We start from the raw sequence: 11,359 nt of genomic DNA on the forward strand, positions 1-11,359 counted from the left end.
GCTCTTTGAGCAAATTAACGGCAGTGGTGTAATTGGCATTTGTCAGTGCGAAACCTTCAATAGTTTGGGCGGCATGACCATGGAGTTGGGCCTTCAAGTAACTAAATTTCTGTATCTCGGTCAAAGTACTGTTGAAATGAATAGTTGATTCATAGGAATCCCAAAAGGTTTGCCATTGTAAAATTTCCCCATCAAAGTGCAGTAAATCTAGTTTAGGTAATCTGTGGTTTTGACTGCTATTTGATACCGAAGAAAAGCCTTGGTTGTACAAATTATTTGAAGACTGTAATTCACGATGGGTATTTTGCATAGAGCGAAAATTATCAAAATGGGTTGGCTGTACATTAATTTCAGTTTTATTGCTGCGTATAACATTGACATTGGTAAGCGATGAATTTGTGGGGTAAGATGGCGTAAAACTGTTTGCATTTGGATCTAGAGACGTTGATGCGACATTTTGAGAACGTGAATCATAATGTGATATTTTTCTAATTTTCCGAAGTTTGGACTCTAAATTAAACATATATTCATCGAACTCTTAAATTTCCTCTGCTACATCCTCCTCCGACGTTAAATCCAGTATATTTTCCTTCAAATCCACAATAGTCCTCTGTTTCTGTTCAATTGCATCCGAAATTAATTTCACATCGTCTTTGTCTAAGTCCGAATTATTTTCAATCTCATCAAATGTCTTCAATAACTTTGTAACTTGCCCTCTGTGTCCTCTTCGTACTGCTTTTAACTTTGATTCCATTGTTTCCGACATTCACGGCACAATAAATATTATGTAAAGTAGATAAAATCCGTTGTGTATAGATCGTGTTTATTCTAACGTCTAGCCATTGCTTTATACGTAACGTCATAATTACATAAGTCAGGTAGCAACGTTACATGTATGTATTTGCGCTCAATTCTCGAAATACCATTGTTTATCCGTACATGTATACGTCTCAAAATTGGTTGGTTTCAGGTCAAATATCAGTGTCCAATTCAGAATCTTTGACATCAAATAAACGTTTAAAAATATAAACAGATTAGTCCCATGTCTAGAAATGAAGACTATCTAGTGAACCAGTTTGAAGCTCTGAAATCAGTACCAAATTATCTAAACTAAAAACCTGATGTATGTGTATAATGGAAGTTCCTCTGGAAATAAACTCAATAAAAGCTGCTGTTATCCGCCGTGTTGTTTGGATGTAAACTCAATAAAGTATGTTAATCTACTGTTATCCGCCGTGTTGTTTGGATGTGAACTCAATAAAGTATGTTAATCTGCTGTTATCCGCCGTGTTGTTTGGATGTAAACTCAATAAAGTATGTTAATCTGCTGTTATCCGCCGTGTTGTTTGAACTTGTTTGGATGTAAACTCAATAAAGTATGTTAATCTGCTGTTATCCGCCGTGTTGTTTGAACTTGTTTGGATGTAAACTCAATAAAGTATGTTAATCTGCTGTTATCCGCCGTGTCGTTTGGATGTAAACTCATTAAAGTATGTTAATCTGCTGTTATCCGCCGTGTTGTTTGAACTTGTTTGGATGTAAACTCAATAAAGTATGTTAACCTGCTGTTATCCGCCGTGTTGTTTGAACTTGTTTGGATGTAAACTCAATAAAGTATGTTAATCTGCTGTTATCCGCCGGTTTGTTTGAACTTGTTTGGATGTAAACTCAATAAAGTATGTTAACATGCTGTTAGGTTCATTCAACCTATGCCAACATTTTGTAATTTATATATAAAATTGTATGAAAAAATCTTCGCATAGGTTGAATAAAATATAACAGATTAAGTGTTATAAAAACAAAAAATAATTAGAGGGCAATCATTTTACAACCAGTTTGAAATTGGCGTTAAGCATACAAAAGACTATTTTTGTTACTTGTAATACCTAGTCTTAAAAAAGGCAACATTACGTGTTTCTGGTCTCTTTTGTATTAGAAATTAACATGATAAAATATTTGATGAAGGTTGCTTAACGTCCAGTGAAAAATATTTCATGCATGTTCAGGATATGCCAGTACCATGTGAATATAATACAGTATATTAATTTTATAACTAGAACAACAAAATTTTGGAAGTATTTTACCAAACAAGAGTGTTCTATTGTAATATTGATTTTTTATTTTTATTTTCATATATCAATATCTATAATAAGTATTTCACTGTTGTTGTTTTATTTTGAAAGAGTAAGTTTTAATGTTTTTAAATACTGACTATATTTCACATGTAATTAATAACTTATTGTTATAATAACACCTATTATTATACCTTATATATATTTCAAACAATTCTATGTGGTGAAACGTAATCACGTGACATGGAATAATTCAGTTAAATTTCATTCAATTGCAAGGAAGGACGAATAACCCTAAAAATTTACACCAGCGGTGAATAACCCTATTATTCACCGGTGAATAACCTTTTGGTTTGTTTATTTGTACTTGAGTTACCTCCCATGAAAATGACGTCACAAACGTAAATAAACAAAATGGCAGCGTTCACGTTACACTGGAAGCCCATCGAGAGACGAGGAAATATGACATTGGACATAAATAGAGCTGAGAGTGCCAGCAGCCGATGATATCTCTTATAATCGGTCCTTTTCAGGGCCATCAATATTTTACAAAAAGATTCTACTTTTGTTGTAAATTCGAGAAAATCGAACACAAATGTATTTTCAAACGCCAGTCTATGTGTTATGTTAAAAATATAGACTAGTAACTGTAAGTGTTCGAAATGCCCTTCCACTGTTAGTTCGGTATAATAAAACAATTGTGGCCCCTTAGAATCGATGAATGTGCCCTCAATGAAATAACCTTCTCGTGTTGACAATTTTGGATATTCACCTCTTCAACGGGCAATAATTGTATATTATTTTACCTTACATATATTTTAAACAATTCTATTGGGTGAAACGTTATCACGTGACATGGAATAATTCGGTTAATTTTTGTTTAATTGCAAGGGAGGACGAATAGCCCTTAAATTTACACCAGCGGTGAATAACCGTATTATTCACCGGCGAATAACCTTTTTAGTGCCTAGATTTGCACTCGAGTTACCTCCCATGAAAATGACGTCACAGACGTAAATAAACATCATGGCAGCGTTCACGTTACACTGACAGCCCATCGGGAGACGAGGAAATAAGGCTTTGGAAATGGCAGAATTTACTTGAAAGCATCCTGTTCCATGGATCTGTACAAAAACCCTATGGATGAACAGACATGTTCGTTGTATTTTCAAAGCTGTAAGTATATGTATGAAAATTTATAAGTAACGGGCCATAATTGTATATTGTACTTTGTATGTAGGCATAGGTTGAATATATCTTTTCAAATGTTATCCGCCGTGTTGTTGGTTTTTTTATGGTTACGATAATTATATACCCTTAAGTAAAAGTTAGTTTTAAGTTATTTATTTGATCTTAATTTATGGCCAAATCTAATATGTTATTTGTGTGATTATAATTTATGGCCCAATCTAAAAGGTTATTTTTGTGATTATAATTTATGGCCAAATCTATTAGGTTATTTTTGTGATTATAATTTATGTCCCAATCTATTAGGTTATTTTTGTGACTATAAATTATGGCCAAATCTAATGGGTTATTTGTGTGATTATAATTTATGGCCCAATCTAATAGGTTATTTTTGTGACTATAATTTATGGCCCAATCTCCCAATCTATAAGGTTATTTTTTTATTATAATTTATGGCCCAATCTAATAGGTTATTTTTGAGATTATAATTTATGGCCCAATCTAATAGGTTATTTTTGTGATTTTAATTTATGGCCCAATCTAATAGGTTATTTTTGTGATTTTAATTTATGTCCCAATCTTATAGGTTATGTTTGTGATTATAATCTATGGCCCAATCTATTAGGTTTTCTTTGTGTTTATAATTTATGGCCTAATCTAATAGGTCATTTTTGTAATTATAATTTATATCCCTATCTAATAGGTTATATTCCCCCCAGAATTTACTTGAAAGCATCCTGTTCCATGGATCTGTACAAAAACCCTATGGATGAACAGAAAAGACATTCAAAGATAAAAACAAAACACCAACATACCATTAATGTAACAATATTAAGTGTTGTTTTCTCATTTTCTGCAGAATGAATGTAATGACATAAAACTTGAAATCAAAGGACTATATGTTAATTAACCATCACTTTTTTTTTGATATTGTTAAGAGCAGAAAAAAATACTGAGATTTTGATTATTCATTTTATGAAATCTTTATTTATAATTTCTTTTTAAAGAATTAATGTTACACAAAGAAATTGATTCTTAGTATTGTATTTTTGCAGTTGCATTTACAACTAACGGAATAGTATTTAAATGGGAAAACGAGTCGGCGGTTCAAAAAAGTAACATATTTGAATTGCCACAATTTCGATTGGTTGGAAATGATACATTGGAATGTAATGAAAGCTATGGAACAAACGGGAATGGTACGTGTATCATGCATGTTATATAGTGTCAAATAGATATCTTTATTGAGCAATGAACAATTGTCAATATTTCAGAGAAACGTGTATGGAACAAAACCGTATATCCTGATGGTTCAAATTAAACATATAATATCTAACCTAACAAAAGAGAGGGGAAAGATACCAGAGGCACAGTCAAACTCATAGAAAACAAAATCACAACGCCATGGCTAAAAAGTAAAAAAAAAAAAAACAGGCAAATAATAGTACACAAGACACAACATAGAAAACTAAAGACTATGTTGTGTACAATGTATGCCTGCTGTACACTTTAATTATAAATGAATGAAGCAACATTTTTTACTTTAATCTATCGTAATCGTATAGTGATTCTGATATCCCCAGTTCTGAAGGTTACTGATTCTGATTGTTCCTGTTTCTGAGTGATTCTGGTTCCCAGCGTTCCTTGTTGTGAGTGTTCATGGTTTTAACCCATCTTCCATAATATAGTTACGCCATTACTGATCGCAGAACAAATGTAAAAATATAATATTTGGTAAAAAAAAACCCGAAAAAATCGCTTCAGCTATTTCTTGACAAAAATATTTCTTGGTTCCTGAATGTGTGCACGAATCCATGCGTTGAAAACAGACAGACACATTCATTGTCTTTGTAGAAACGGAAATGAGACAAACAGTAATAAACAAATTCACTGCACTTAAAACCCAAGATTGAGTTGTTCCTGCACATCAAGTCAAGCCAGTCGAGTCCTTCGTGAAATGCTAAAAACTCGTGATATGTCAAGTTCACTATTTAGGCCATTAACAAGGAAATGAGAACAGGTTTGATGCTTCGATTCAAGATGACATTAGAAAGAAATCTGTGATAGATATATTAATTAACGGTCAAACAAATCATGATGGCATCTGCTTAACTGTCCCAATCCATCATATATATGATATGTTCTCGTCCGGATTATACATGTTATATTTGCCGCTTAACGTTAAACATGTATATTTTCCATGTTAAGACAGAGACTTTTTACCATTACTTACATTTTAACAATCAAAGCTATGTTTTTTACAGCATTATAATCATTTACTTGTTAAGATTGAGACTTTTTACCATTACTAACATTTTATTAACCAGGATCATGTTTTTACAGCATCATTTAGTTGTATACAACTGGATCTTCACTTTAAAAGGAACATTGGTTATTATATGATACAGTTCTTTGTACCTAGCGTGATGATTGTCTTACTCTCTTGGGTCTCGTTCTGGTTGACGATCGACGCTGTTCCGGCACGAATCTCGTTAGGTATTCTCACTGTTTTAACCATGACGACACAGAGATCAGCGGGTACTGCGTCACTTCCGAGAGTATCATATATTAAAGCTATAGACGTTTGGATGGGAGCTTGTTTAGTGTTTGTATTTGCTGCGCTGTTAGAATTTGCGTTTGTAAACGTAATGGAACGGCGGCAGATCAGACGAGTTCAAAGTGTTCGACTCAAAGGAAATGGAGAAAGTAAACCTTGTCTGGTAGGTATTCTTCGACGAGATTTCAGTATATAACTAAGGAGATATTGTTTGTCTAACGTAACGGTACCCAAATTGGAACGAGTACCCAAATTGCACCTATTTAGCAAAAAAAAAAATAGCAGCAGAAATCTTACAAGATCTCCCAGAGACTAAACAACTTGTATTTTTATGATTTGATATTTTGCACGTCTTTCAAAATTGGTAAATATATTTAGATATACACAAAACGTTGACAGAAATTATCAACAGATGAAGAGTTTACTAAAAATGCAAAATCTATCGGAACGTCGCCATGCGACGTCACCAAAACGTCTTTTTTTTTAAAAATAAGCAAATACAATATGTTCCAAGTATTCATTTCTAAAAAAAAAGAGTAAGCATGGATAAATATCCAATTGTTTAAAATATTAGAAAAAAATAAACAAAAGCTCTGTTATTCGGATTTTGACGATGCGAATTAAAGCATGGATGCAATGTGGGTACTCCTCATTGCAGAATCATTGATGGTTTGGAGGTCAGTTCACACCATTTTTTTCTATGAATCCATATGAATTGAAAATCAAATTTGTTTACCTATATAATAAAGAAGGATACGGCTACAAAATAAACACAAAATGAAAATTTTTCATATAAAGGCGTAGTTGAAAAAACTGTAAAGATAGGTGCAATTTCGGTACCGTCACGTTAACTTATTTGAATATACTTTATACACATTTGGAAAATAAGATTTTGTTTTCGGACAAGACTGCAAGAATGACTTTTTTAGTTTCCTGTACAGCTTTTTTTAAACTTTATTTTTAAGTTGCCTTTTGAAGTATAATTAGTCATTGTCAGGGTAATTTGGCTACACACCTTCTTGACCTTATCGTGGAACATATACATACACGATGTTAGAATTCGCAGCAAGCATTTGCCACTTCTGGTTGGAATAAGAAGAATGCTCCCTGTTTGTTTAAGGACTCTTCTAAAATCTATTGGCGTATGAAGTCTGATTCAGAGGAACTATCTGAAGATATCAGCCTGGTCTTTGGCGCAATATCTCGAACTATCTTACCCTCTTAGTCTTTACATTTCTAGGAATATGATTGGTTAAAAGCAATTTCATTGGAGACAATGTATCTTTCATCTGGGATTAGTAGGCGTGATTTATTTCAATTAACGTTAGTATCGTTGTTATGTCCGTTTGTTAAAACAAACGTGCCTAGGGAATCGGTTAGCAGATCAAAATTTCGTCTATCAATGTTTTTATTTAATTTGGTATTTCCCAGATAAAAGATCTGGTGTGAATGCCAATGAGACAACACTCCATCTCCTGTCTGTTGGTATTACATTATTTGGGGTTTAAACGATGGCATAACTATTTCTTTGTTTTCTGGTATGTGCAGTGTATTATCCACATCCGTATACTGAAAAATCCTCAAGGGATCTAAGTCGCCGATTTGAATGGCTTACCCATCCTAATTAAAAAAATATTTCTATTTAACTTTTTACCTTACGAACACACTCAATTTCTAATAAAATTCTATCAGAAACATGCATTGATTTTCCAATCAACGACACCCTTACTCGAATATCATTTCATTCAGGTCAAAATATTCAAATTTCCGAGCGAAAGCAATCGCTATGTAAAGTTCTGAAAAACGTGTCTTTTTTCAATCAAATTGACCAAATGGGAGACAACTTTGTTATTCGAAAACTTCCGGGTTGATACGTTTATTACAAGAGGGGGGCAAGGGGGTCCCAATAACAGCAAAACAGCAAATTGATTTGGCTCATAACAGATAAAAAGGAATTAAAATGGACAAAAACAGATAACAGTAAATGAAATATTAAAATAATTCGGTCTTTGACAAATCAGTATTTCTTATTACGGATATAATCCTTTGTAATGCATTCCATTTTCTATGACTATGTTTTTAGTATTAATTTATGTATCTAGAATGTGTTTAAATTACTACTCAATATATTATAATATTTTTTATATGCTCGTTTACGGAACGTATTATGGTATACTGTTGTTCGTCTGTTGTCAACATGTCGGACATTAACTCAAAAACTCTTTAACCAATTTGCATTAAACTTTGGAAATTGTTTATATCTATTGACGTGAGCTCCCTTTTTGTTTTTTTTATAAATTTTAGATTTTAAGTTTCTGGGTAATGGGTTTTTATTCAATAAAATTGGTGGTTTTTTTTCAGTTTTCTGATAATATCTCAAAAATGCTTTCACAAAGCAAGGAATTTTGGTGAACTGTTTATATCTATTAACTTGAGGTAACTTTCAATTTTTATAAATTTTAGATTTTACGTTTCCGAGTTAACGGGTTTTATTAATTAAAAAGGGGTGATTTTCCAGTTTTCAGACATTAACACAAAAATGTGTTCAGCAGTTCTCATGAAACTTTGCTGAAATGTTTATATCTATTGTTGTAAACTCCCTTTCGATTTTTATTAATTTTAGATTTTATGTTATTGAGTTAAGGGATTTTTTTCATTAGAAAAAGGTGATATTTTCTAGTTTTCAAAAATAACTCAAAAATGCTTTCAGCAGTTCTCATGAAACGTTGTTGTATTGTTTATATATATTGACTGAAGCTCCCTTTGTTGCTAATAAAAAAAAAATGACCTAAAAGAGTTTGAATATTCTGACTTTTTTTTAAATGGCCATTTAATGAGGTGTTTGAATTTATCTTAATAAGACTATCAGGGAAAGTGGTATATAGGGTAGAAAAATCAAAAGCACCAATTATAAGCATGCAATTTATCAAGTACTTCGAACGAATATTGACACCCCAAAAGCAATTTATTCCACTATTTTCAAAGGCCTTATTTGAACAATTTTTTATCAGCTGAGGTTTTTTATTTTACCAAGTGTACTAGTAATTAGAATACATAGTTTAGTCGGGAAACAATGGCTTGAAACGAAATAAATCTTTATTTGTTATGAGTTATGTGCAGCTTCGGAACCAAGTACATGGTTGGAACTTTCATTGTACAATGCATTTGGTTCTGCTTTGAAAAGAATCACAGAGCTGAGTCTATGTACCATATTATATAAAAGGTTAAGTGGTTGTTAGGACCTAGTCCTTAATTGAGATCCTTGTCAGATATTCCTGGCCATATGTTTTCCTTTTTGTCATATTAAGAATTGTTTTAATTTAATATGTTCGTACGGGAAACAAGGAACATTATTCTCATACAAAAAATAAGATAATTCTAAATACACATTCATAAAAAAAATGGAATTTATTACAAAGGATAAATATAAGATATACTTGAATTGTCCTGGACCTCACTTCTGTGATGGGTATATGTTAATGGAATCATTTTCTGAATACGGGACAAACATATTAGTAGTGGTAGACCCCAATGTCCAATGATCTTCAATTTATACCGAATATTGACTGTCAAAAAAAAATGCTAACATTTCAATTTTCAATAACAGTCAACAGCAAATACATTATCACAATAACAGATAACAAAAAAACTAAAAGCCCAATAACAGCTAACAAAGAATAAGACAATAACAGCTAACAGCAATTATATTTTCAAAATAACAGATAACAAAGAATTAAATTGCCCCATAACAGCATAACAGTTAAACCCCTTGCCCCCCTCTTACAACGACAATTCACCATAGACTGTCCAAATTGTAATCTGCAAATTGAGTCCTTGTGCAACGTATTGAGAAAAAAATCTGAAAGGTTGCAACACACGAAGAGATTGATGATGAACGATTGAAATGAATCACAAATCACAGATAAAGCTAACAAGTTGTTTATGTTGGCATTTGTATTTTGTAAAGATCAATGAAAGTTCTGCAAAAGAAAACTTGATCACTTGATGAGGGTGGTAAAGGGGGTGGGGGTGCTTGCACGAAGAAAACGTGAAATAAGACATAAGTTCACGTTGAACGTGAAATAATTTCTGTAATGAACGTTGCACGAAAAATAAAAACTTTAATTTGAACCTTTGGTGACTGAGTCACTGCCTTCTTGTATATATTAACTCTTTGTTTTACTTGATATTCCTGATTTAGTATACACATTTATGATAGAGTTGGTTTACGGCTTTTAAAAAAAGTATTTCTTGACGATCCCTGCCTAGTGTTTGAATTTTATTTAAAAAATACCGAGCACGCAAAATAAGACTTTGAAAATCACGATGCACGTAAAATTAAATAAGCAGAACACGTTGAACGAGGCACCCGTCTTGACCGACTGAACGTCAAATAAAAAAGTAAAAACACGTTGAACGTGAAATAAAAAACGGCGATCACGTTGCACGAAAATAACCCTTTACCACCCTCCTTGATAGGCCCCTAGTTTTAATGCATCATGTTATGATAGTCAGTAAGATTATAGATATAATATAATAGTGTGTTATCGATGTTGTGAGTAAATTCCATATTGACGATTAAAACATAGACGGCAGGAGTTTGATTTCGTCTATTAACACAAACACTGTTCCCTTATAATTATTATTCATCATTTATTTCTTACCACAGGAAAAGTTGGAAAGGAATGTTTCAAGACAACCAATGACTGGTCACAAGAAAGCCAAGACAATAGACAATGTTTCTCGCGTCATATTTCCTATATCTTTTATATTATTTTGTGTGGTGTACTGGGTATACTACGTCATGTGAGTACGGGAAAACAATCAATATATCATACAATTTGTATATTAACATTTATATGATTTCATACAGTTCATCGGTAGTGAACTAGAATGCAATTTTTTTCTTTTTGGTTTTATCTACAAGTGTTGTACCTACCATAATGTCGAATTCCCGCCAAAAAAAAACGGATTGTTTTGGCCATTCAGCACGACAGTGCAAAAGCGATCTGTACTAATATAACTTAGTACCTAAATTAAAATCTTTATGCAATATCCTTTTCATCATTATTAAGATATGATTGAAAGTTTTTGACAATTTCCAAAAGAACTTATTCATTGTGTTCGTCGTACCATTTACATTAATGTTTTAAGTGACTTATAGACCCAAACGGTCGGGCGTTATAATTATTGTTTTTTATATTTCACTATATTATATACTTTTTTATATCTCGTCATTATATATAATAAACAGTTGGTTATTTTGCACCAATGGTTGATCATTTACCCTTTTTAAAACTTATACAGTCGTCGTTTTATGAGATACTTGAGTGCTTCGACCCTTTCTGACGAAGCGGCCATTTCGACCTTTTCCCATGTTTTATCTTAGGCGTCAAGAAAATCCTGAATTATTTTGAAGTTATGTTTCCAATAGATTTATTGAGGTGTTATGGAAAACTAAAGACTGAGCAACATCTACCTCATCAATAACTGGGGATGATCTCAGGTGTTACCGAAAGGTAAACAGATCCTGCTCTTCGTG

At 32.5% G+C, this 11,359-nt stretch overlaps 1 long non-coding RNA gene across 1 annotated transcript; it reads left to right on the top strand.

The window, feature by feature from the left end:
• Positions 1-4,328: 4,328 nt before the first annotated feature.
• On the top strand, positions 4,329-11,085 carry LOC143084013 (uncharacterized). The gene is made up of 3 exons (XR_012980983.1): positions 4,329-4,459; positions 5,604-5,980; positions 10,487-11,085. It is a non-coding gene; the product is annotated as an uncharacterized LOC143084013 (long non-coding RNA).
• The last annotated feature ends 274 nt before the right edge of the window (positions 11,086-11,359 follow it).

This window comes from Mytilus galloprovincialis, chromosome 7, assembly GCF_965363235.1.
Source record: "Mytilus galloprovincialis chromosome 7, xbMytGall1.hap1.1, whole genome shotgun sequence".
NCBI lineage: Eukaryota > Metazoa > Mollusca > Bivalvia > Mytilida > Mytilidae > Mytilus > Mytilus galloprovincialis.